General features: G+C 37.3%; 1 protein-coding gene across 4 annotated transcripts in view; it reads left to right on the plus strand.

Annotated features, from left to right (window-relative positions):
* Nucleotides 1-717: 717 nt before the first annotated feature.
* The window catches only part of FILIP1 (filamin A interacting protein 1), a 187,983-nt gene continuing 161,500 nt past the window's right edge, over nt 718-27,200 (plus strand). For 2 of the 4 annotated variants that reach the window (XM_019442680.2, XM_053904716.1), the window contains exon 1: nt 718-1,145. The gene's annotated coding sequence lies outside the window, so the exon portion shown is untranslated. Of the gene's footprint in view, nt 1,146-6,312; nt 6,607-27,200 lie in introns of those variants that run through there. The other 2 variants (XM_019442682.2, XM_019442681.2) reach the window with 2 other exon arrangements.

Raw genomic sequence — 27,200 nt, forward strand, 5'->3', positions numbered from 1 at the left:
AAAATATCTTCAGACATTCTTCATGTGAGAGTGCAGAGTAGAAGTGACCCTTCTCTGGTTTTGGAGACTGTAGGGTTAATGATGAGGCAAGTCTGTCAACAGCTAGAGGTGTTTCAAGCCCTGGTTTTCCTGGAGGGTTCTCCATTTCTTACTTTGAATGAATGACCTGAGTGAGAATGCTAAGATTTTCCTTCTTAACCTTATTCCTTTCAAAAACATAGTATTACAGACATTCCTTTATGTTAACCTTATTTTAATAACATTCAGGTATTTAAACTGATCAAGTCTGATATGACAGGGTAGGTCATCTAGCTATGAAAGTAAAACACCAGTATAAAACACTGTCTGGAACGATCACTTTCTGTGAAATTTCCCAACAGTTGTGATACATTTTAAAAAGGCTTTTTAAATTTAAGAACATTTATCTGAGAATGCCTAATTGAGAAAAGTACTGCACATTGGTAAATTGCTCTGCTCAAGACAACTGCTGCTATTTCTTCATCATATTTAAAGTGTCAAATCACAATTTGTATTTAAGAGCTTCAAATAATAATTACCTCTGTGTAATGAGCAGAAGTCCTTAAAAGGGTCTGCCGGTTTCCCTGAAATCTTTTACAGGGTGAGCAGAGCTATATCCACTGATAACCCAGCTGCCGAGGAACTGAGTAAAGCCGGCTCCAAACTTCTCAGCTGTTGACAGGCTTGACTTGCTGAGAACACTGGTTAAATATAGCACGCGCGAGCTCAGCTCCTCAACAAAGTCATTGCTCCGACAGTGTTGTGAAGGGAGCAGAAGACGAGAAATCTAATCTCAGAACCCAACAACACCTAGCAACAGTTGAAAAAACTTTTAAACAAAAGTCTGGGTGGGAGATATACAACAGCCTCCAATTTCTGCTGATCGGGATTTCAGGGAGAAGAAGCTGCTTTCTTTCCCCTTCTCTCTACTCAGTTTCCTGCATGACTTCAGCTATTGGCCAGTCCTAGGAAAGAAAGTGGGAAAAGCTTTTCCTCTGTATTCTTTTGGGTTGGATAGTTTTCCAGGACTCCAGTCTCTCTTGGGCTGTGGGACAAGCCACTGGGTTCTTCAAAGGATAAACTACCTCCATAAAGGACATACTCTTGGTTAAACAAGCTGCCGTCAGGTAAGACCAAAATAAATAGCTATTTACTGTCTTAAGAAATTTCTGCTTCTACAAGAAGTGTTTTGTCTCAGATTCTGTGTTGTCAGTTTCCTTTGATTCTTACTGTTTCCACTGTGTGATAACACATTTAAGGATTTATCATAATTATTGTAAATTATTTTTAAAGAATCAGTACTGCCATCTCTCTCAGAATTATGCCAATTCCTTTTTAAACACAAAGATTGTTATAATGTTTTAATAACCATCACAATATTTCTGCCAAGTTATCATTCTTTGGCAGGTAACAGAAATATGGCAAAGGACAAGTTCACAGCTCCTTTCACAGTTAAGACGGCTAAACAGTGGAAGAGATCTTTTCCCTAGGAGCAAAATAACGTTCATTTACTGAAACTAGCTGAGCAGCTTGTGTGGTAAATGAGAGGAGAGTCCTGTATGGTGTTTGTATTGCTATACTTAAGACGCCCTGCTATCTGCTTTTCCCTTTGCTTGATTCTCTGATTACACTGGTACACCTTGTGCTGGTTCTGACCTGGTTACGTTACAGTCACCCCAAATGCTTCTGACTAGGCACAAAATATGGCTGCTGTAAAGTCACTACTTTTGCAGTTGTTGAATATAAACCATTCAGGAGAATGTTTTTTTGTGTGTGTGTGTGATTTGGAAAATGATAAACTGAGTAATTGCTTGTGTATAGATAAAACAGATTCTGGTTTCTAAAATGGAAATTGAATTTATTAGAAAAAAACTCTTTCTAACGTTGTATATGTGTGTACATGAGTGTATTTACTATCATGCGAAGGAAATCCTCCTTTTATCTGTTGGTATATTGTCTCCCCCTCCATGAGTTGCCATGTGATTTTATCAGAAATGCTTAGAGTGATCAATTTCACATTGATTCTGACAAAAGTTGTGGCTGAATGTTGGGATATGGTTATTGAGACGTGGTGTCTATAACTGGGCTAGATTTACATAAGAAATTTTGTTCCTTTAAGTGAACATGATAATTTGGATGAATGTTCTAAATCTAAGGATAATATAAAACATACAGATGCACATTTTGAAAGGGAATTATTTGAGTCTATATTGTTAACTTAAACAAAGAATTTACCCAAGACCAGTTTTGAGCAGGTTGTTTATTGACATTAAGAATGTATCAACCTTTCAGTAAGTGTTCCTATGTTAAGAAAAATTCATTAAAGCTCATATATTGAATATGCAGGTAAATGAAATAGTATATACATTTCAGTATGTCCAATGCTTCATAATTCTGATTGCATGATTAGTTTATGAAGTAAATGAAGCTAGTCATATATAATGAATGTATACAAGTAATAGTGCAAAATGCATTCTGGTAACCTTGGTATCAGAGAATGAAGCTCCTGGTGCTTTAGTGGAGATGAAGTATCTTCGTCTTGAAAAAATTTTGAAAAGTCAGAACAAAATGCTTTACATTTTTCTTGTTTTTATCTTGGGAAGGGTCACATTGTTGGCTTACAAATGTATGTGTAAAGCCAAACTCTGCCATTAGTTCTAGGCATGTAATTTCTTTTGGAGTTAATGGAACACTGTGCAGATAACTGAGTACAGCATTTGGCCCTGAGTGAAATCTATTCTTCAGAATGAATCAATTTCTGAGAATCATTGTCTTCATGGCTGTAAATTTACTCATGAGAATAAAAAATAGCTGAGGTTAGACCATGTGCTTCCCTCCAGTATATGAACAATGAAACCCTCCATGAACCGTGCGGATTCTGTTCTCCTGTTCACTCAAATTCACGTTTCTATGTTATTTCGCAAACTACCCTTTCCCCTTTACCATAAGCGTTGTTAGATTCCATTATTGTATCTCCTACCACACTAAGACCTCTTCCCTTTACTCTCAGTCTGGATTATAACAATGCTGGCCCCCCTACCACCCCTCCTTGCCATCCAAACCATTTTGCCAATGACCACAGGGTTAATTTTCCTAAAACATTGCTCTACTTGTTTCTCTATTCTTCAGTTATCTTCTGGGACTCCTGGTTGCTGCCAAACACCTAGGCTGGGTATTTTGAAAACCTTCCATCATCTGGCATGTACTTAACTTTTCCAGTTTCACCTCCCATTACTCAACAAGTGTCCTTCTGCTTCAGATATTTCAGATTTGGAGCCATTCTCCAAATACATACACAGTGTGCATTTCAGTGCTACATCCCTGCCTGTTTCATTCCCCCTGCTTGGAATACCTATCCTGCATTTTCCTGTAGATACCTTGTCCACTCTTTAAAGCCCAGATCAGTGTCTTCTACTTTCACAATGAATCCCTGACCATGCCTTTTAGGAGTGATTCCTTTTTAGTTTAGACAGTTTGGTGCTCTGTTAGAATTAAGGAACGTTGGGACACGGTTTGTGTATGTAAATTCAGAACAATTTGATGAAGCAATTGGGTGCAAAGTGTTGTCCTAAGCATTGCTTGGTTTTGGAGCTTTTTATCCCCATGCACACTGTGGATGTTCTATCAACTTTTTTGGCTCTAGATTTCTGATGATGAATACATGACAAAGTATAAATAGGTATAAAATCAAGAAAAGCCACTTACAGTGCAGTTAATAACTTTTTATCTCAAAAATTTCTCAAGGCAAGTCTTCATAGTTTTATTATGCACAGAGAAGTTACAAGTAATTCTAACTATGCTCATGTACCTGATTGTGGAGATGATGTACCTCTTGAGAATAAAATAGAAAGAACTATATATAAAGACTGTGAATATATATATGCTTGTCCTATGTATGCATCTACCCACCTAAATGCTATAACTCATAACTTTTATCATCTTTTGGTACCAGATTCAATTTATAACCACCTTTGGTACTGTTCATTCAAGTTATGGTATTTTGTGGATCGTCATGGATAACAATCTGGCTTGGAACATTAAAATATTTAAATATCATGTTGTGATCCCTTTTTTCTTTTTTCCCTAGATAGTTAAAAATAGAGACATTTTTCAGATTTATTTTTAATCACTAGTGAAGACCATAAGTAAGGCACTGTATGAGATAAAACATGAATTATGATTTTGAAGCAATTTTTTCTGTGTCCACCAAAAGAAAGGCATTCTCTTTATACTTTCAGATAGCCAAGGAAGTTAAATTTACTCTTCTACATGTGTTTAGCAAGAATCATTATAGGATTTTACCAATGAAATTTGTGAAGTATTTAATATATTCATTTAGCAATGGTTTTCCTATGGTTATTTTTTAAATTTATTTTGTTAGAAGTGAAACTTGGTGGCAAAATACACATTCTAAACTAATGCTGATGATGTGTTTCTTGTTTGGAAGATGAACATGTCTTTGTAAAACAGGCGCCTTAAGAAATAGGGTTTTACAGAGCTTGCTTAATCCATATTTTTACTTATTTGTCTCATGTAATTTCTCTATACATGAGGATTTTAGAAAAGCAGCAGCTTGAGAAGTGAGGGGAAAGCTTAGGTTGAGATCTATTTTAGCAGGAAGATTTCAGAGAGAACACTGGTAACGCCTTGTTAGAAATATGACATGTAAAAGACTGCAACATAAATTTGTTTATACATTAATTATTTTATTTTATTTATTTAAAAAATTAAAAAAAATATTTATTTATTTTTGAGAGAGACAGAGACAGAACTTGAGAGGGGGAGGGGCAGAGAGAAAGGGAGACATAGAATCCAAAGCATGCTCCAGGCTCTGAGCTGTCAGCACAGAGCCCGATGCGGGGCTCAAACCCATGGACAGTGAGATCATGACCTGAACCGAAGTCGGATGCCCAACCAACTGAGCCACCCAGGCACACCTAATTATTTTAAATATATATAGCAATTGGAAGATAAGCTAATAAAATAAATTTTGTTTCCTTAAATGTGAACTGAAAATACAACAAGGATATTGGTATGAAGGAGGAGGTAAGGAAGGCTAGTAGCACAGACAAGTCAAATGGCCTGGATTCAGATCTTCACTCACTACAACCCTGGGCAATTATTCTCTGTGCCTCAGTTTCCTCATCTGTAAAATGAGGATAATAATACTATCTTCCTCCTAGAGTTGTTTTGAAGATTAAATGAGTTAATAAAAGTTAGTTGCCTGGTAGACTTCTCAATGAATTTAAGCTATTATTGCTTTATTATCACATCTTAAACGTAGTTATCTGTTTATTTTAATCTTCGTTGCATACAAAATCCTTAGATATAGATATTCTGTGAACTCAAGTTCATAGATCATAGGAAAGGCAGAAGAATGTATTGTTTAAATTTGGAATCTTGTTTGGGACATACTTTGCTGCTGGGTACTCTAAGCAGACATAGTTTGAACGCCGGCCAATAATTTAGTATGGAATTTATGTTTCAAACCCTCTCTTATCTCAGCAGTCTGCTGTCTTATAGAATCATTACTAAAAAGGCTAAAAAATCACCCACAGCATAGACTCTTCTACGGTTTCTAAATTTGCACTTGGAGATAAAGTATGTTTATACATAGTGCTTGGGTGCCTCTTTTATAGCCTACAACACTGGGTAACGTATGGCAATGAAGACTTCCTCCTCCATAGAAAATATACTAATAAATTTATCACTCTTTATTTCTTCACTTAGATGTTTTGTTTTGTTTTACCAACCTAGTAACAGATAAAAATGAGAAGACCAAAAAAGGTCATCTCACGCTAGCTTTAACCTTACCAAATGGAAATGAATTCTTGCTATTCATTGTCCTTAATCCTATTCATTCTTAAACATGACAAGAAAGTATATTCCAAGGCAAACAAACAAAAAAAAACCCTCATATCATAAAGATGTGTGTGTATATTATAAGGTACTTATATTCTGTATATTTAATTTAGCAAAAATATTTGAAACACTCTTATAAACAGGGAAGTTTCTTAGTAGCTTTAGCTCCAACAAACCTTATGCCGGGTAGTTATGGTTTCAACCCGACCATTTGCTTTATTTTTCCCAATTGAAAGGATAAGTTTCTAAAACATAAGGCAAACTGAGTTTTAGAATTTTCATTCTCTAATTAAAACCTTGCTATAGAAATAAAGTAGGAAGAAAAGAAAAGAAATAGGAACTTTTCCTGGCTTTACAGAATACATTATTAAGACTTGAGGGCAAAAATATAAGAACCTCAGGAAAATACATTGAATTATGTTCTTCTTTTCCCTTAAATGGTCAGTCCTACTCTTTGGCTAATCAGTGAAGGGGAAAGAGTACTACTACTTTCCCTGTGGCAATAGCTGACGCAGTTTGATTTCCAAGGCAAGGCAGGAATTATAGAAGAACTTGGAATAAGGAAAGTCAAACGTGAATTGAGCAGTTAGCGCTAGCTGGCCGCTAACCAGCTGATTGCAGAACTTGAGAAACTCCCAACAGAAATGAAGTAACAGGACGTTAACCAGCACCCCAGTCCCTGAGAGCTTTGTTTAAGCCACAGCAACACTGAAAAGTCAAAAGAAGGTTGGTGTTGCTTTTCCTTTTTGGGAAATGGTGTCAATGTGCATAATATTGGGTGATTTATGTGTTTCTGAGGTCTGTGAAAGACAGACTAAAAACTGTAAAGCGAATGCAGAATTGATCTCAAGTGATCTGACTGTAATTGAGCCCTTAGGGTTAAGGGATATTTCTGTTTTTGCTTTCTTGCTTAAATTCTGCCTCCTACTTCCTTTACTCAAATATAGATGAACATGATTGTTACCCGACTGGCCAAAGACCTTATATGTCTACACTTGAAAAAGGTCTTTTTTTTTTTGCAACAACTAATTGTAACTACAATCTTCCCAAGTTACTTTGAAGAGATGAATTATCTGCTGCTTATCTTTGTAAGGAAAAGGTGTAAGAAATCCATGAACTGAACACATCAGACTTGGCCAAATTCATTCTTTAAAAAATGATTTGCTGAAGATTTAAAGCTGAAAGGCAATTTGATTAAAAACAGTAAACTGTTGACATCACCAAGACAATCAAGTTACTGCCAACTTGCCTTGTTTGTCTGAAAGATCTTTATAAAAAATAAGGTTTTTAGGAACACCCACACATACACACACAGAAATACATTCATAGGTGATATGGTAATAGGGATAAAAGGATTTTTTTTTTTATATCCCTTTAATATACTTATGTCTTAACTAATTCACTTTAGGGCCTGCTTCTTTGAGGTACCACAGCACAACAGGAAAGGAAGAGGCATTGCTGAGTTCATAATGCTATTTCAGTGTGGCAGCCTAAGTACATGAGGAAATGACGCCCTGGGCCTGTATTTGGAGCCTCACAGTTACTGTGACGACAACACACACACTACTGGAAAACAAAGATGGTCTGCTTGCCAGGTTGAGCCAGGAAGAGTTTTGCCAGCTCAGATTTTTCCTAATTATTCTGTAAATCTTGAAATGTGACACTGGAGATATGCAAGCCTCTTTGTATTTCAAGAACTGTTTAGTAAGTGATACATACTTGAGCAGCATGGTGTTTGGATGAGGGAGGGGTCTTACACATAAGCTTAACTTTCACATGTTGTCTTGATAGACACCATCTTCTGGTTTGGACATCACCAAACCAACTTGTTTGATCACAGGCTGTTGTTTGCTATGGTGCATAAGGAAGCCAACTGCATTGGTAGAATTCACTCCTTAGGGGCTTCTCAACTTTGGGTTACATATCTCCACCTTCTGTATGCTGTTCATTTCAGAGATCATTGACCAGCATACCAGGTGTTCCTACCAATGACTGGGTATCTGAATCCCAATTCTTATATAATGATATAATCCATTATATAATAATAATAACCGTGTAAAATTCACCTCATCTATATAATGTATATCATATAGCTATACATAATTATTTACTATATACAGATGATGACAATATTGGGTAGCATGTACTGGAGATTATTGTGCCAAGCACTTCACATGGATGATTTTATTGACTTCTCATAACAACCTTGTGCGACATTAGTTTTATCTCTGTTTTATGGATTGGAAAAATGAGGCTGGTAGATGGTAACAAACACGCCCACTGGTAAGGTGAACATTCAAACCTAGGCAATTTGACTTTAGCTAGCCATAATTTCAACCAGTTTCTTGTAATGTAGGCACTAGTTCAAGGAAGACCTCCACCTAGGTGACTGTGAGATGTTTTAGTGAAAATTGTAGAATGTAACACTGCAGAGAGTCAGGTGCTTCTGCAGTCTGAAAAGACTCACCAAGAGCAAAGAACAAAGAGATTCAGGGCCAACTGGCGACTCTTCTCCCAGGTCCAGAAGTAGAAACAGAAGGGCTTCAGTGGCCCTTGGAGTTGGGCAACCCAGGAAAAGCCAGGCCTGGGTACTGGAATGCATGTTATTCTTCCACAGTTATTGATAGGGCATTGTGATTCCCTGGGAGAGGGTGGCATGGAGCATTTGCTTTTATGAGTTATTAAGGCCGCTATTGTAGCCAAATCTATTCATACTATTGGGGTTTTGGTCTCCTTCTTGCCTCTGTTGACAACTCAGAACTCCACTTCTTTTTTAAAAGAAAATTTTTTTAACGTTTATTTATTATTGAAAGACAGAGACAGAGCATGAGCAGGGAAGGGGCAGAGAGAGAGGGAGACACAGAATCGGAAGCAGGCTCCATCTGAGCCATCAGCACAGAGCCCGACGCGGGGCTCGAACTCACAAACCACGGGATCATGACCTGAGCTGAAGTTGGACACTCAACCAACTGAGCCACCCAGGCGCCCCTCAGAACTCCATTTCTGTAGTAACATTTGAAATGCTCTGCAAATCTCTGCCTTAGTCATAAACATTCAGTTTGTTAAGTGTGTTCAAGAGAGAGTCCTACAAAATACTTATTCCAGGTGTTGGTGTTCCTTGAAGAAGTCTTTGGTGGTGTGTGTATATTGGTTGGAGGAGGCAAGGAAGGAGGGGATAGAACGTTTTGTTCTATATAAGAGCCTTCATAGTCTCCCCAAGACTCTGTTTAGGGAGTGAGTTGTCAATCTGGCATCATGTTGTTCCCTCAGAAAAAACCAGAGAGGTTGCTATAGTTTAAGGAAAATTATCCGATGCTTCAGCCAGTGGTTTGCTCCTGTGGAACAATAGTGTGAACTATTTTATTGGATATTTGATTTAATTCTTTTATCTTTATTAACCAAGAGTTAACCACTAATGATGCTAAGTGTCTGATCACTTGGATATAATTAAAATTTTTGAGTTTCTATTTACACGTATGGCATGGATTATCTGAAGTAAAAGGAGATAAATTCTAATAAAATTTTGATGGAACAGATAATGCTTTGCTTTTTCTTATGCCAGTGTCCATAAATACTCTATGTATCTAATATCCCAGGTGATGAGAGTGAATATTCCAGTAACGTAAATGTTTCATGTGAAGTGAGCACATAACAGAATGAATCTCTACCCTCTGAGAAATTTTATTCTATGAATTGTAAAGAGTATCTTGTCAGAAATATATTAGCACACCTTGACCCCCCGCCTCCTGCAACATATAGATAAACATTCATTACTGGTCAATACACAGGACTTATACTACTGCTTACCTGACGGGCTAAACACTCTTTGCAAATACACTCTTTGCACAGGTTTATTTAATCCAAAATAAAAGTACTGACCTATTTCATCAAGGTCCTCTGTTTCATTCACATGATCTCTCCTGATTTCCTTACAACAAATAAACCAGAACTTCCCTTTTGTCATCTCTTGTCTTTATGTAAAAAGGTGTAACAGTATCAAAGGAAGAAGAGAATTAGTGCTATATCCATTAGAGACAAAGGGCTTGACTGTTGGCTTCTGGAAGTTATTTTTTTCTTTTTTCTCATTCAGTTATTCTAAATTTCTCTTGGCAACAAAACTGAGATAGCCTCTTAAATGGAAGATATTAACAATTTATCATATTAATGCAAGAGCTATCTAAAACATTCTGTAAGAGCTTCTAGTTCTCTGGGTACTTTTGTACCTGGTCTGATTTCAAGCAGGAATGGGGGCTCTGAGTCTCACACTGTTGATGATTATATAGCTTTGGTCTTGAAGCCAACCTTACCCAGCAGGAAACTGAACTCTGAGTTCACTTGGAATGGTCAGAACATCTAGTCTTGTGGTTCTCAATACTCTTTTGCATCAGGCTCACCAGGGATGCTCTAAAAATTCAAATGTCTGGGGATATGCTCCAGAGGTTGTGATTCAAGCTCCTGAGTAGGTGCTCAAGTACTGATCTATTTTGGAAGCTTTTATGTGATTTTAATGTACATCTGGGGTTGAGAACCAGTTATCTAGTTACAACCTCATCATTTAAAAGAAGATAGTACTGAGGTGAAGGAAGAGAAGTCACTTGGCAGAAGTTACAAATTCCTCTGAGTACCAGTCTACTACCCTTTTTATCACATGATCATTATAAATAATAACGTAAGTAATATTTTCATTTTTTTATGTCTATGTATTTTTGAGACAGAGACAGAGCATGATCTGGGGAGGGGCAGAGACACAGGGAGACGCAGAATCCGAAGCAGGCTCCAGGCTCCAAGCCGTCAGCGCAGAGCCTGACATGGGGCTCCAACCCATGAACCATGAGATCATGACCTGAGCCAAAGTCAGATGCTTAACTGATCAAGCCACCCAGGTGCTCCTAAAATAGCTAATATTTAATAAGTGCTTTCTATGTATTAAGCACTAACACCTCCACAGGGCAGACACTCATATACTCTGCATTTTACAGGTAAAAAAGGCTGAAGGAATTGTCCAAAGTCCACTAACAAGCAAGTGGCAGATCTGGGATTTGAGTCAAGCAATTGGACTCCTCAGTTTGTACTCTTTTATTTTATTTTCTAGTTTTTAAAATTTACATCCAAATTAGTTAGCATATATCAGTTTGTACTCTTAAGCTCTTTATTGCTTTGCTGTTCTGGAGCTAACTCTGAGACTGTAAGGTGTTAAATGGTAGCTGCTTCCCTGTTTCAGCATCAGTGATCTTGTGGCAGCTGACCTTGGTGCTGTGATAACTAATTGGACTTTCTGCTTGACTAAAGATTGGTTCCTTGCTTTCTCTATTTGCCCAACAAGTGGGCCAATTGGAGACAACCCATTCTCTTAGAGACTGTTCCAGGGTGCTCCATTTCCCCAGTGACTTTGTTTCTGTAACTGTATTTTCTTGCCCTTGTTCACTGATATAATATCTTCTGCCTTACTTTTGGGCACATATTCTTTTTATCGTTCCATGGAAATTCTAACCACAGACTCTAGTCTCCTGTTCAGACCCTTGACTTTTCCCCTAGTCCTGTGGCTTTGGCTGGTTTCACTGTTTTCCCTGGGATTCCCCTATCGGGATGTACATACCATCCATTAACTTCTCATGATAGCAGCAACAACAGGAAGGGATTAATTACTTGACTTCTTCTATGGCAGCAGGTGCATTGGAAACAAGCTGGTCTGTCCCATGGAACTGACTGGTCCCACAGCCAGTGGGTTAAATACCCTGAAGACCTTTGAAGTCTACATTTTTAGGCAGCATGTATAGAATTAATTTTCTGATTGATTCTGTAAGTTTGAAGTTCTAAAGAGCAGGATTTTTTACATGTAGGGGAAAATGTATAAGCATTGTCTGGTTAAATGAACCTTACCAAGATGAAAGTCATCAATGGCAAATCCTGTAACACAGATTATTCTAAGCAATAGAATCTAAACAAAAAGTCAGAGATTATAATTATTCTGATTAGTATTTACTTGTAAATTTTAAAAATTAACATGATAAATAGATTCAGATATGATTTGGCATGATCTTTAGAATCACATTGCACGAAATAAATGTTCAATAAGCATTTGTTAAATTGAATCCATTAAATATCATGAAACTGAGAAAGCAAACATTACTGACAAGTTTCCATTGATTGGATTTAACATGATTGTTTTTTATAAACACAGGAATAACAATCAGTGACCATGGGTGATTATCTCTCTCTTCTCAGTATTCTCTTAATCTTATTGGTCACATGTTGCTTTTATTACGATACAAATTAAAAATCAACAAACACTTAAAATGTCCATTAGAGTATCAGAGAATAACCAACTCATAACTAACTGAGTGGAAGCTGTACCCTAGCTATGATTAGTAGGATATAGATGTATTTCCAATAAGAGACTAAAATTTTTACTTTAAATATAATGGTATAATGGGGCAGCTGGCTGGCTCAGTTGGTAGAGCATGTGACTCTTGATCTCAAGGCTGTAAGTTTGAGCCCCACATTGGCGTAGATATTTACTTAAAAAAATAAATATAGTGGTATAAGACAACTATTGACACAGACTAATTGCAAATATTCGCCACTTATCTTTTCACTCATGCACTGAAAAACTCATGAAAAAAACATAACCAGGCTCTTATTGTGGTTTATTAGCTGGAAATGTTCTCATCCTCGGAAATCTATTTTGGAGTTAGGATTGCTCCACTCCCCTACAAGTGGTAAAGCAACAGCTGCCATTTAATTAATGTGTCTGCTGACAGCTCCAGCTGATGAATACCATTGAAGTTCCCTATCAGCATCAATACTACCCACACATTACTCCAAAAGGAAATATTGATCATAGTTGCTTGATTTTGTCTTAATTTCACCATAGCTTTCTTCCCTGCATCACTTCCCCCAAATTCCAATGATGCTGTTATTTACATCACCATTCACATCTTCCAGGGAATAAAGTCCCAGTGGAACACATGTGTTCCTGGTGATGTATTGCGATGGAATCTCACCAAAATGAACACGTGAAATGCTGAGCTCAAACAGAGGAGAGGACAAGGGAGAAAACCAGATGAAAGTGACTTGTGGTTTCTCGGAAAGTGAAGAATTTTGTCCTTTTGAGAGAGAGAGAGATTGGAGGGAAAAAACAGAGCTTTTCTTTTGCCACATAGAATGAATGCATAGTTAAAATCCTATGACTTGATTTATGTCTGGCTTACTTTAATATCTGTTCCCAGACACTTTCATAGGAGTTGGACTTCCACAGTACCAACACTAGTTTTGTGTGAGAATTGAAGAGGATTTGGGCTGTGTGAAAGCAACTAATTATAGAGTGAAATTCACTCAGTCTGCTCATGTTGAAAAATATGTTTTGGGCTCAAGCAGGCAAGGCCCATGTATATAGCTGGAAGAAGGGCTGGAGTGGTCCTGAACTGGGAACAGGTGGAGCACAGGATCCAAATGGCATGGGATTAGGTGATGAAGGGTAATCCAAGTTGGCAGTGGGCACCAGAAGGTCTAACATAAAGTTATGGAGTGTCCTGGCATGCAGGTAGGGCATGGCTGTGTCTGATACAGGTAGAGAGTCAGCATTCAGGTAAGCCTGTGAGCAGGACCAGGGAGGAGAGCAGGGGGGTGAGATTTAGGGACAGGATAGTTCTGGTGGTGGAGTAGTCCTAGAGATTCTGAGTGAGATGCCAAAATTGTAATGAAATGTCAGAATAACTAAGATGATGCTAAATCTGAGAGTACTGGGCTAGGACATTCTGTGTCCTCTTTCACATTTAATATGTAGCAGTCACCCATTCACGAATATTTTAGATTCATAAGTGTCAGGCATTGAGCTAGAGATTGGAATACAACAGTGAATATTGCATTATTTCTACTCTTTAACAGGTGCTGAAGGTAAAAACAATGGCAATTTTGATGCCATGTGACCAGTGAGTAAATGGTGTTGTGAGAGCACCCATCTGGTTTTGGGTAGTCAGTGATTGGTTTAGCAATCATAGGTGGGATGAAGTGACTCTTGCTGTGGGGAAGAGGAACTTTTGAGGCTGAAAAGGAAATAGGGCCTGACACACAAGGTCTCAGGGAATGCAGCAGAAATGAATGTGATTAAAATTTCGAATATCTGATTCGTTGCAACAAGTCCACATAGCTTTACAAATGGTGGAGAATTTGTAAATTACATTCTTTCCACTTATATGATAATTTTAATGTTTTTTGAGAATAATGTGATGAAGAGGATGCACTGTCTCTCTATATTTTCATTATACTTAAATCTATGGTGGCCATAACAAGCCAGCCAAATATGCATCTTGTGGGCTAGAAAATTCTTGACCCTCGCCACCATCCACACTCTTTCACAACAGTGACTGCTCTCAATGTATCTAAAAGGGGTGATGACCACTTCCTATTAAATTATTTGCTTTAGGGCTTTCACAAGCTTGTGTACTTTGAAAAATTGTTACATATATTCAAACTTCACTTCAAGGGCTTAACTGCTGCTGGAGCAAGAAATCTGTGTGAATAGCCAGGAAATTTTTGAAGTGCAAGTTGGGAGGATTGCCTCACCACATATTAAAATAAATTTTGAAACCACACTCATTAAAACACTTTGGTAGTGGTGTCAGAATCAGTTCATATCCGATGAAGATATCAAGGGAAAATAATAGAAAGTCTAGAAAAACAGACACCTCCATATAAGAAGTTTGTGCTGGGAAGGAGAGACATTTCAAATTAGAAAAGAAAATACAGATTTTTCAATCAATGCATGTTGAAATAATTGAAAAAAAAAAAGAAATTAATTCTCTACATCATACCTTATACCAAAATATATAGTAGATGCACCAAAAATGTAAGTGGAAAAAATGAGCCTGAAATACTTGAGAATAGATGATAGATAGATAGATATATAGATAGATAATAGATAGATTGATAGAGTGGGGAAGATCTTCCTAAACAAGACAGAAAAGCAGTAAAACAAGACTAAAATATTTGACTCCATAAAAACTGAAAATTTTACACAGAAAAAAACCTATCTCATGAATCCAGTTACAATACAAGCAGCAAGCCAGACAAAAATATTTTTGACCCAAATAGTCAAGGACAAATATTCTTAATATAAACAGCTCTCTTAAACGAATAAAACAAAAGAGATACAAAAGAAACATGGGCAAATAACATAGGTAAACAATTAATAATAAATGTGTGAAAAACTAACCTCACTGATAATTAAAAACTCAAAGGAAGGTAGTATTATTTCAACCGACACATTGACAAAGACTGTAAAGAGTACAATGCCTTGTATAGTGAGGATGTGAGGAAATGGACACTGTACACTGCTGGTGGGAAAGTCAACTAAGGAAAGCTTCCTGAAAAGCAATTAGACAATATGTGGTAAAAATCCTTATAATTAGAAGAAAAATAAGGTCACTTCCATTTTGAAAAATAGAAGAGTTAAAACACATGTGATGCTTTTGAGAATGCATTGTTTCTTTTCCTCCTATTGTTCCCAAATATTGTCTATTGACTTCTAAAAGTTTGGCAGACCTAGACGGCCTTATTAAAAAAAAAAAAGTCCACATACTTCTTCCTTAGTAGTTTGATAAGATTTCCTAGGAGAGACCCTGCTTCATTAGAGTTGTTGAAATAAGCCTGCCCAGTCCATTTTGCCTATCATCGAAGTGCCAAGTACATCTTAACGGCAATGTACTTCCTGAGTAATGATATTACCAACCTGATAACCAAAATGGACACACTTCCATTGACTGGATCATGAGGGTGAGGGATCAAGGAGCAGGCAGATGAAGTGCGGCAAGGCAGTAAGCTTTATGAGAGATGGGGAAGCTGAGACCCAGAAAGTTTGACTTTCTCAAGGTCATATAGCTTATTAACTCAGGTGTATGAATTCACAGATAAGGCACAGTATTGTGCAGCCTATCTTTCTGGAATTTAGAACATGACCTGTATTGGATTATTTCCCTAGATATCTGTTGTATAAGAGATCAGGATTTCTCTGTCTCATCATGTCCTTGGCACCTCCAGATGTTGGGCTTTTCGGAACATCAGCAACTCTCCTCATCAATTGTGCCTGTCATTCCAGGAGATGGAGGGAGGCTAGTTCCAGAGTGGTGTGTGGTGTGCATGTGTCCTGAGAGGGGTCTTGTGAGGCTGGGACATACTGCAAACGATGCCTAGCTGCTTCCCACTCACTGGTCTGAGAGCAGGGGCATTTTTTGAATGGGTCAGGAGCAGTGATGTGAGTGATATCTCACCCGAGACCTTGTGTGCTAGCATTCTTGTTCTTTCTTCTGGAAAGCCCTTTTTTTGGAAGAAGCCACTCCTGAAAGGTTGCACAGAGGGAAGGCAGGCACTAAACATTCTAAACCAAGCTGATTATCTGGATCATCTCTTGCTGTTTGGTCCTGCAAGATGTGCTGAGATAAGCGGTGGTGCTTATCACTTCGCTTGTCCTTCCAGGTATTCTTCTTCACACACTGGGCTTAAGCAAAAGAGTTCCCTTCTCTCGTACTCACACATGAAGAGGAGTGAGACCAACATTATGGGAATACATTTTATGGTACTTCACTTGGCTCACTTTACTGCTTTTCACAGATATTGTGGTTTTTTATTTTATTTATTTTTAAAATTTATTATTATTATTATTATTTTACAATTTGAAGGTTTGTGGTAACCCTGTGTTAAGCAAGTCTACTGGCGCTATTTTTTCCCAACAGCATCTGCTCACTTCATGTACTTGTGTCTCTTTTTGGTACTTCTCACAATATTTCAAACTTTTTCATTTTCAGTATGTTTGTTATGGTGATCTGTGATCAGGGACAATGGCTCCCTAAATGCTCAGATGGTGGTTAGCATTTTTTTTTTAGCAATAGAATATTTTAAATTAAGATATATGCTTTTGGGGGGCACCTGGGTGGCTCAGTCAGTTGAGCGTCTGACTCGATTTCAGCTCAGGTCATCGTCCCAAGGTTGAGGGATCGAGCCCCACGTCAGGTTCCATGCTGAGTGTAAAGCCTGCTTAAGATTCTCTCTCCTTCTCTCTCTCTCTTACCTTCTGTCCCTCTCCCCTACTTGCATGCTCTCTCTCTCTTTCTCTCTGAAAAAAAGATATGTATTTTTTAAAGACATAATGCTATTGCACACTTAATAGATTACAGTATAGTGTAAACATAATTTTATATACACTGGGAAACCAAAGAATTCATTTGATTCACTTTATTGCATGATATTCACTTTATTGTAGTGGTCTGGAATGGAACTTACATTATCTTCGAGGTATGCCTACATATACAATTCTGTTAATTAGAATTTAAGTTGAATAATAGCAACAACAGTGGTTTATTTCTAACTTCTTTCTGGTGATTGCTAGACCAAGGAATTTAACAATGCATTATTAGGGGTGCTTGGGTGACTGGCTCAGTGGTTAAGCGTCTTACTCATTTTTTAAAAAAATTTGTTTTAACACATATTTTTTAGAGACAGAGAGAGACAGAGTATGAGCAAGGGGAGGGGCAGAGAGAGAGGGAGACACAGAATTCGAAGCAGGCTGCAGGCTCCGAGCTGTAGGCACAGAGCCCAATGAGGGGCTGGAACTCACAAAATGGAAGATCATGACCTGAGCTGAAGTTGGATGCTTAACCGGCTGAGCCACCCAGGCGCCCCAAGCATCTTACTCTTGATTTCAGCTCAGGTCATTATCTCACAGTCACGAGATGGAGCCCTGTGTCAGGGCGTGGAGCCTGCTTAAGACTCTCTCTCTCTCTCTCTCTCTCTCTCTCTCTCTCTCTCTCTGTCTCTCTCCCTTCCCTGCAGGCTCTCTCTCCCCAAAAAACAAAACAAAACTATACAAAACAAAAACAAAATAAACAAAAAACCCACTAATGCATGATTCAACAAATTCATCACATTGTCCATTTCTAGCCCTCTGTTCATTAAACAGCCAAGCCAATGATATTCTCTTGTCCTTGCTTCATATTGTTCTGTATGTACATTCTTATATACTCACTGTGATCATGGGAATTCTCTTTCTTTCCTCTTCTTCCCTTTCCACATGGGTTCAGACCTTGATATGTGTGCATTTTTTCCTCTCCCTCACATGAGGGCCATCTCCTTCAGGCTTTCTAATCAACTTTCTGTGCTTCCTGGGCTTATTCCTTATTGTCTCCTCTTTTTCTTCTTTTGAGAACCTTCTTTCTATTATTCCTTCTGCTTCAGCCAGTCTTTCTTTTTTTTTAATTTATTTTTATTTTTTTAAATTTACATCCAAGTTAGTTAGCATATAGTGCAACAATGATTTCAGGAGTAGATTCCTTAATGCCCCTTACCCACTTAGCCCATTCCCCCTCCCACAACCCCTCCAGCAACCCTCTGTTTGTTCTCCATATTTAAGGGTCTCTTATGTTTTGTCCCCCTCCCTGTTTTTATATTTGTTTTGCTTCCCTTTCCTTATGTTCATCTGTTTTTTCTCTTAAAGTCCTCATATGAGTGAAGTCATATGATTTTTATCTTTCTCTGACTGACTAATTTCGCTTAGCATAATACCCTCCAGTTCCATCCATGTAGTTGCAAATGGCAAGATTTCATTCTTTTTGATTGCCGAGTAATACTCCATTGTGTGTGTGTGTGTGTGTGTGTGTGTGTGTGTGTGTGTGTGTGTACACACCACATCTTTATCTATTCATCCATTGATGGACATTTGGGCTCTTTCCATACTTGTTGATAGTGCTGCTATAAACATGGGGGTGCATGTGCCCCTTCAAAACAGCACACCTGTATCCCTTAGATGAATGCCTAGTAGTACAATTGCTGGCTCGTAGGGTAGTTCTATTTTTAATTTTTTGAGGAACCTCCATACTGTTTTCCAGAGTGGCTGCACCAGCTTGCATTCCCACCAACAATGCAAAAGAGATCCTCTTTCTCCGCATCCTTGCCAACATCTGTTGTTGCCTGAGTTGTTCATGTTAGCCATTCTGACAGGTGTGAGGTGGTATCTCATTGTGGTTTTGATTTGTATTTTCCTGATGATGAGTGATGTTGAGCATTTTTTCATGTGTTGGTTGGCCATCTGGATGTCTTCTATGGAAACATGTCTATTCATGTCTTTTGCCCATATCTTCACTGGATTGTTTGTTTTTTGGGTGTTGAGTCTGATAAGTTCTTTATAGATTTTGGATACTAACCTTTTATATGATATGTTGTTTGCAAATATCCTCTCCCATTCTGTCGGTTGCCTTTTAGTTTTGCTGATTGTTTCCTTCACTGTGTAGAAGCTTTTTATTTTGATGAGGTCCCAATAGTTCATTTTTGCTTTTGTTTCCCCTGCTTCAGCCAGTCTTAGAGAATCTTTCAACATTCATGTACATGAAAGTTATAGAAATCAAGATACTTTTATTAATGTTATAGAGAAAAATTTGTTACCAATAATTAATCTTCAACCTCAAGATTTATTATCAATTCCAGTCAAAACTGTTAACCCCAATCATTCTCTAAGAAATATACACTTTGGAGGAGGGACCTGCCATTTTTTCTAGATTATTGTATAACAGAGCAGAGTTTGAAGTACAAATTACCACTCAATGTAAGGGTCAAATCAGATGCTTGGGAACTGGAAGATTTTTTTCAAGTTCATTTATTTATTTTAGGAGAGAGAGCAAGAGAGAGAGCGCAACAGGGAGGGGCAGAAAGAGAAGGAGAGAGAATCCCAAGCAGGCTCTGCACTGTCAGCTTGGGGTCCGACATGGGGCTCAAACCCATGAACCATGAATGAGATCATGATCTGAGCCAAAACTGAGAGCCAGACACTCAAGCAACTGAGCCACCCAGGCACCCTAAGGGAACTGGAAGATGGTTTGACTTGAATTTCTTCTCAGTTTTTTTCTTTTAAAATAGGCTTCACGCCCAACACGGAGCTTGAACTTATGACCCCGAAATCAAGAGTGGCATGCTCTATTGACTGAGCCAGCCAGATACCCCTCTTCTCAGTTTTTTAAATTTGTTTTTCTTTTTTTTTTTTTTAAGTTTATTTATTTTTGAGAGAGAGACAGAGCATGATCTGGGGAGGGGCAGAGAGAGAGGGAGACACAGAATCCAAAGCAGGCTCCAGGCTCTGAGCTGTCAGCACAGAGCCTGACGCAGGACTCGAACCCACAAGCTGTGAGATCATGACCTGAGCCGAAGTCAGAGGCTTAACCGACTGAGCCACCCAGGTGCCCCTATATTTGTTTCTCTATTCTGGAATTTTGTGCCTTAGGGGGGAATAATGTCTAATACATGAAGAGATTGGAAGAACATGGTATGAGTACCATGAATGTAAAGGTGTTTAATATACTCAGAAAAGGTCAGAATCTTGGTTACATAAAGACCTCAGCTAAATTCCAAAAAATTTTCATAAGTGCTTTATTTAAAGGATCATTATAAATTGTAGATTTAAAAAATATATATGTGGAATGGATTGAACACAATTTTCTAAAATATTCTTGAGAAGATTCTATATAATGATTGCTTTTTGTAAAGCCCAGCTTAGTTTCCTCATTAAGAGTGGTTGATGTATTCGTTTGATTTGGTTCAATCCAAACTAAAGTTTAAAGTTTACATATAACCTCTTATGCTGTATATGATCTGGACCTAACTACAAAAGCAATTGTCTATATATTTTTCTGTTTAACAGCCCAATTAAAGAGAATGGCAAACTAGGAATAATATCATATTTAATAAGATAAAAGTTGGTTATTTTAAAATGACTTAATGGATTAGTTCACATAGCCAAATGGATAAGGAATATTCCACTTAAATTCAAAATTCAGTAAGATATTATCTGGAGGTCATAATGCCAAAATTGTATGGATGTGTGTATGCATGTATGTATGATGTATAGCCTACCTTCTTCCATAAAAGATTTAAAAGGTTATCATATAGATTTGATAGGGATTGTTATGCATTGTCCCAAATAAAACTATAACGTTGCTATATTTTTAAATAAAACATTTCTTGGCTAGCAAATGCATGGGCTTTTTGCTTTCCCTAAAATGCATTTGTTTTGTTTATTTTTTTTTAATTTGATACAATCACAAACTTAACAGAAAAGTAGGAAGTACTTTTTCTTCCTGAATCATTGGAGAATAAGTTTCAAACATGATGTCCCATCACCCCCAGTTCTTTTTCTTTTTGATGTTTGTGTATTTATTGTGAGAGAGAGAGAGGGGGCACTCACCTACATGCATGCAATTGGGGGGAGGGGCAGAGAGAATCCCAAGCAGGCTGCATGCTGTAGTGCAGAGCTGCATGGGGGCTTGATCTCACCTACTGTGAGATCATGACCTGAGCTGAGATCAAGAGTTGGATGCTCAACCAAGTCAGATGCTCAACTGACTGAGCCACAACCAGGTGCCTCTCCCATCACCCCCAATTCTTTTTTTTAAAGTTTACTTATTTATGTTTGAGAGAGGGAGTTGCACCAGTGCACATGGGCTCATGCACGTGTGCAAGTGGGGGAGGGGCAGAGAGAGAGGGAGAGAGAATCTCAAGCAGACTTTGTGCCGTCAGCGTGGAGCCTAGATGTGGGCTCAATGGACCATGAGATCATGACCTGAGCTGAAATCAAGGCACACTGGCTGGCGATCTACCCCCGATTCTTTAATGTACATTGCTACAACAAGGATATTTTCCAACATAACTATGACATCAACATCAAGATTAGGAAATTAACATTGATACATTACTACCATCTAATCCTCAGGACTCATTCAAGTTTCCAGTTGGCTCAGCAATGTCTTCTATAACAAAAAGATTTATTTCAGAATTACATATTGCATTTAATTGTGTCTCTTTAGTTTATTTAACTCTGGAACATTTCCCTAGTTCTTCCTTGGCACTTTTGAAGCTTGCAGGCCGTTTATTTTGTAGAATATCTTCTCATTTGGGTCTGATGTTTCCTCATGATTAGATTTAGGTTCTACAGCTTTGGCAAAGCATTTGTTTTTAATGTCCCCAAATGTCTTCTTTGATACCAGAATTATAACTTCATTGACACAAGAAGGCTATAATATAAATTTAGATTTTCATATGATTCCATCCTGTGTAACTTCAACATCATTTTTTTGACCTTTATCTAGACTGTTTTGCTGCATGTGTTGTGGTAGACAGTCTCACCATTTACTGCCTTTGGTGGTCTGACTCAGGGTTTCTCAACCTCAACGTAATTGACATTTTATGCTGGATAATTCTTTGTTGTGGGGGCCTGTCCTGTGCGTTGTAGGATATTTATCCTTATGTATCATTAGCCTCCATCCACTAGACACTGGTAGCATTTCCCATTCTAAGGTGTGACAAGCAAAAATGTATTTAGACATCGCCAAATATTTTCTGAGGCGTGAAATTGTCCCTGGTTGAGAATTCCTGGAGTGGCACATTTCTTTCATTGGTCTGACTTTTATTGGTATTCAAATCCTCATGAAACAGAAACAATACTTCAGGCAGTTTCTTTTCTTCTAATTGAGTTCCATCTTTAAAATCTAATCAGAATATTTTATCACATTCTAACAATGGTATTCTCTTTAAATACTAAATATGCCTGTTCTCACTTAGTTTCCAGTGGGCCCTTGGCAGCACATGAGACTTACTTGACTTAAGGTACCAAAACAAGACTTTTTTGGTGTTTGTATCTCTTTAAACCTTGTGTATCTTTCGAAGTCTACTAAGAAAACAAAAGCAGATACCTCATGCTTTCCTCCATAGTAAATGGGACTTTCTACTTCCATTGTTCTCTTCATTCCTTAAGGGCACTTATTGTTTGGTCTATACATTTTAGCAAGTACTTATTTTCGGTTTAGCATTTGCTTTTATGCCTTTTTGTTTGCTTGCTCATTTTCAACTTACTGTTTTGTATTCCTATCTCACTGGGGGCTCTTGAAAGCAGAGATCTACCTCCTTTGTGTTCTTCACAATTCTGACATATGACTGAACTATGTGGAGTGAATACTCAATAAATATGGGATTCAATTCAACTGCTTTTGCCAGAAATGGTTAAGAATTGTGTATTTTAGAATACGAGAGATTTCCACCAATCTTACCTCTCGAAAGTGCAGGAGAGGTAAGATTGCAGGAAAGAAACTTACTTAACATGTATCAGCTTTTCTAGTATTTTCTATTTGTTAGTTAGCCTTAGTATTCTCATGAAACAAATGGAAGTGCTATCTGTTCTGTTCTGTCAATGGAAAGGTGGGCTTATCTCCTGTAAACGATGTTACATGGTAAATACTCTGACTCAAACTGTCCTACTTTGAGGGGTTCTTTTCCCCTCCACAGTTTTTTCATTTTATGAACAAAATTGTGGCCACATGCTTCTCAACAATTTCAGAATATATATGTCAGCACTTGAAAGTTACCATCATGACCAGCTGGATTTTTCTGTCACTTGGTTAAGTTTGGATAATTATAACATATTATGGTTTTTTTTCAGAAGCAATTTTTACCTTTCACCAAGTCCAGGATGCTCATTGTTTTATTGACTATAGAAATGATAAGACATTTCTCCAAATTTTGACAAATACAGGTATCATATAAGATTTAGTTGTTATCATGGTCAAATACTTGGTCAGAAATATATTTGTCAAAAAACATTATTTTGAGTTTAGTGAGAAAAAGACACTTTATTAAAATTAACTACAAACCCAAGCAATTCTTCCAGTACCAAATTGGCAAGCTTCCTTTCAGTGCCTGTAGTATTTTGTAATAAGTATTTTTTTAGATAAAACCTAGGTGTAAACGTAAATATGTTTAGTTATTCCAAATGCTCAGTAAATAAATCTGATGAAATTCTTTTTTAATAAGTAATGAAGTTGGTAAGAAAATGTTCTAAGAACATACTGTTGTTTGTAAATAGATAGGAATAGCTCTTAGTATTTTAATAAACTTAGATGAACAGATATATTCTCCAAGATGGTATTTTTTTTTTATGTAGCATTATGCAATCTTAAATACAAACCACTATTGTTACAAACATAGTGATTGCAGAAATATATCTTACGCAGGGTTGGGGCTTAGGCTGGTTGGCCAGTGCTGTACCTGGAAAATGAATCTTCCTGATCTTGCAGTAAACTCAGAAACAGGCCTGGTGGTCACCAATCACACCTGTGCACACATAGTCATTCCTCTAAGACTCCAAAGCAGATTGGAAGAAATAGAACATTGCCAAGTTCAGTCTTCAGGTTGCATTTTTTTTTTTTAAAGTTTATTCATTTTGAGAGAGAGAGAGAGATTGAACAGGAGATGGGCAGAGAGAGAGAGAGAGAGAGAGGGAGAGAGAGAATCCCAAGCAGGCTCTGCACTGTCAGTACAGAGCCCGACTTGGGGCTTGAGCTTACAAACCGTGAAATCATGACCTGGGCTGAAATCAAGAGTTGGAGGTCTAACCAACTGAGCCACCCAGGCACCCGTTCAGGCTGTATTTTTATTTTTCTTTTCTCTGCAACTATTCCAATATTTCCCTATCTTTGTAACTAAAGTTTACATTCCTAAGGGAAGGGAGTGAAAGCAAGAGGGTAGAAAATACCTTTAGAGGTAGCAAATGGAAACACGTTAAATGACCCCCAAAAGAGCTAGACACCTCTAGAGGGATCCAAGACCAGGAAATCTGGTGCAGTCAGTAGGAGAGCTTCTGGATGCCCTGCCCTGCACAGCAGTCTTCAAACTCTTAAATTTCTGTATTCTTCACTTACATCAAGGAAGTTAAAGGCCCATAAATCCTTCGTTTGTCCTTATTAAGATTTTTCTAAAATTAAACCACCTTTACATTTGGAGGCCTTAGTGGTGATTAAAATTTCTCCAAGAAACTGTTGTATTAAGGCAGGGAAAGCACTTAAGATTCAATTTCTACCTATATATTTGGCTTTTGTTTATTTTAAATGGAAATGGGTTTTGAGAGAGGCTCCATTACTTTCTTTTAAGTGTAATATAATGAACTCAAATGCTTCCATTTTAATTTTAAAAATCAATTTTCTACTTATTACTTTTCCACTGCTGATAAAGAAGTTTCTTTTTCTTAAAATTCCATTGAATATTTAGTCATTTTCATTTGGATTTTGCTTTCATTATTCATTTATTTGACATTATTTTTAAGGACCTACAATGTTATTGTATCATAAATAGGCACTGTGGGGGTAGCAAAGAAAATTCAGATATAATCCTTCCTTGAGGTCTTCTATAAAGTTAAAAACAACACATGATCTCAAGTTTAGTCAGTTTGAAAGTAGCCAGACCTGATTTCATATCCAGACTCTACAGACTGAAAAGGCTTATGCTCTACTGCTCCCACAGTTTTCCCTCTAGAGTATAGACTTTAATTAGAAGGGTAGAAAAATATTAAAAGAGTTGATGAGAAAAGAAAGGTAAAAATATGGTTAAGAGACTTTGAGATTTGGAATGTGCTGTTTCTTTCAATCTTTGTGGGGCTTGAGATGGGGTTTTTGGAAGAAGTAAGATTTATGATGTACTTTATATTATGTCTCTGTGACCAATATATGTGTCGTGGAGATAATTTGATGCTTTTAGTTCTTTAAATATTGCTTCTTAAATAAATCCATTCAGTCCATTAACCATAGTTAATGTTTTCCCACTGGTTTGTACATGTCATAGCTAAAGACCAATGTAGACTAACAGGGAAGGAGAAAGAAAAATTAGTACATTCATGAATTATTCTCTGTTCTCACTTTAGACAAGTTAATTTTCCTTAAATTATCAGGTTCTGTCTTAATCATAGGCCACTTGTGGTTATCAAGAAATAAATGTTTATATACTTGGCCTTCACAGTTTTACATTTCATACTAAAAGCCCAATTCAATTCATCCTTCAACACTCTATCACAAAACAGTCAATGTGGGAATCAAAATTCTAAAACATGGATAATTCTTAATTATAAAACTTTTCTTCCAATGCATATTGAACTAAGACTGAAGAAAGACTATTCTGTTAAATTAACATTCAAATGTTATAATTGCATTAAGGGGTGACTCTTGTTTCCAGAGTAATTATATTAGAAATTACAGAGCATTTATGTCACCGCATCCTGGATGGGTAATTCAAACTTCACCCAAAAAACAGCCACAAAAAATATAGGTCCACCCAAGATTACCTTTTGTTTTTTAAGACTAGAAGGATATGGTGTAACATGTAGTTTCTTTCGATTCCCTAGTAGTATGAATAAAAGGAAGAAGTAACTTAAACGAAGGAGGAAATATCTTAGTCTGTTGTTTCACTGACTTTATTAACTTTAAGCAACTTTGCTTACAATACTTCACTATAACTTCATCACTTGTTTTCCACATGTATGACACATATTAAAAATAATTTGTACATGAGGGGTGCCTGGGTGGCTCAGTTGGTTAAGTGTTCAATTATTGATTCCAGCTCAGGTCATGATCTTTCCATTCGTAGGATCGAGCCCTGTGCCAGGCTCTGCACTGACAGGACAGAGCCTGCTTGGGATTCTCTCTCTCTGCCCTTCCCCCACTCATATGCATATGTTCTCCCTCTCTCAAAATAAATAAACATTAAAAAATAATTTGTATATGAACAATAATTTAAAATTGCCTTAGTAATAGATTCTTATTAAAAAACTAGAATTTAACAGATTAAACTGAAGTACTGTTTGTTCCCCTCTCCAATGCCTTCTACCTTAGTCTTCTCTGCTGGAAATGGTCACTATTAACAGTGTCTAATATGCTTCCAGACCTTTCTCTGTGGGGATAGAAAAGATATCTATTTGTGGATATATTTTAATATAAGTAATGTATCTTTTATTTTGCATAACAATATGGCTTAAACATTTTTTCATTTTAGTAGATGTAAGTTTGCTTCATTTTAGAAAATTATAGCATGGTCTTCCATAGAAAGGGTGCTCAATTATTTATTTAGTCATTCCTGTTTTTATGAATATCTAGGTTTCTTTGAAGTTTTCACTGTTACAGATAACACTGCTGTGAAGCTCTTTATACATGCGTCCTTGGGCACATAGGTCAAGTGTCTCTCTGGGGTAGATATCAACAGTAGAACTTTAGGGTGATGAGTTGCACAAGATGACCTCTTCAGTGCTTATGTCTATAGACCCTCCAACTGTGTCTGAGTATACCCACTGAATTTGAATTTCCTCCATTAAAGTGGGGTTGAACACCAGTTTATATAACTCGACCATTTTTATGATTTCTTCTGTGAATTACTGTTTATATTCTTAGCCCGTTTTCCAATTAGATTAGTTCTTCTTTCTTTAAATGATTTAATTCTAATTCTTTGTTGTTGTACATGTTGCTCATCTT

Source organism: Panthera pardus, unplaced genomic scaffold (genome assembly GCF_024362965.1).
Source record: "Panthera pardus isolate Hobbes unplaced genomic scaffold, ASM2436296v1 HiC_scaffold_17, whole genome shotgun sequence".
Taxonomy (NCBI): domain Eukaryota; kingdom Metazoa; phylum Chordata; class Mammalia; order Carnivora; family Felidae; genus Panthera; species Panthera pardus.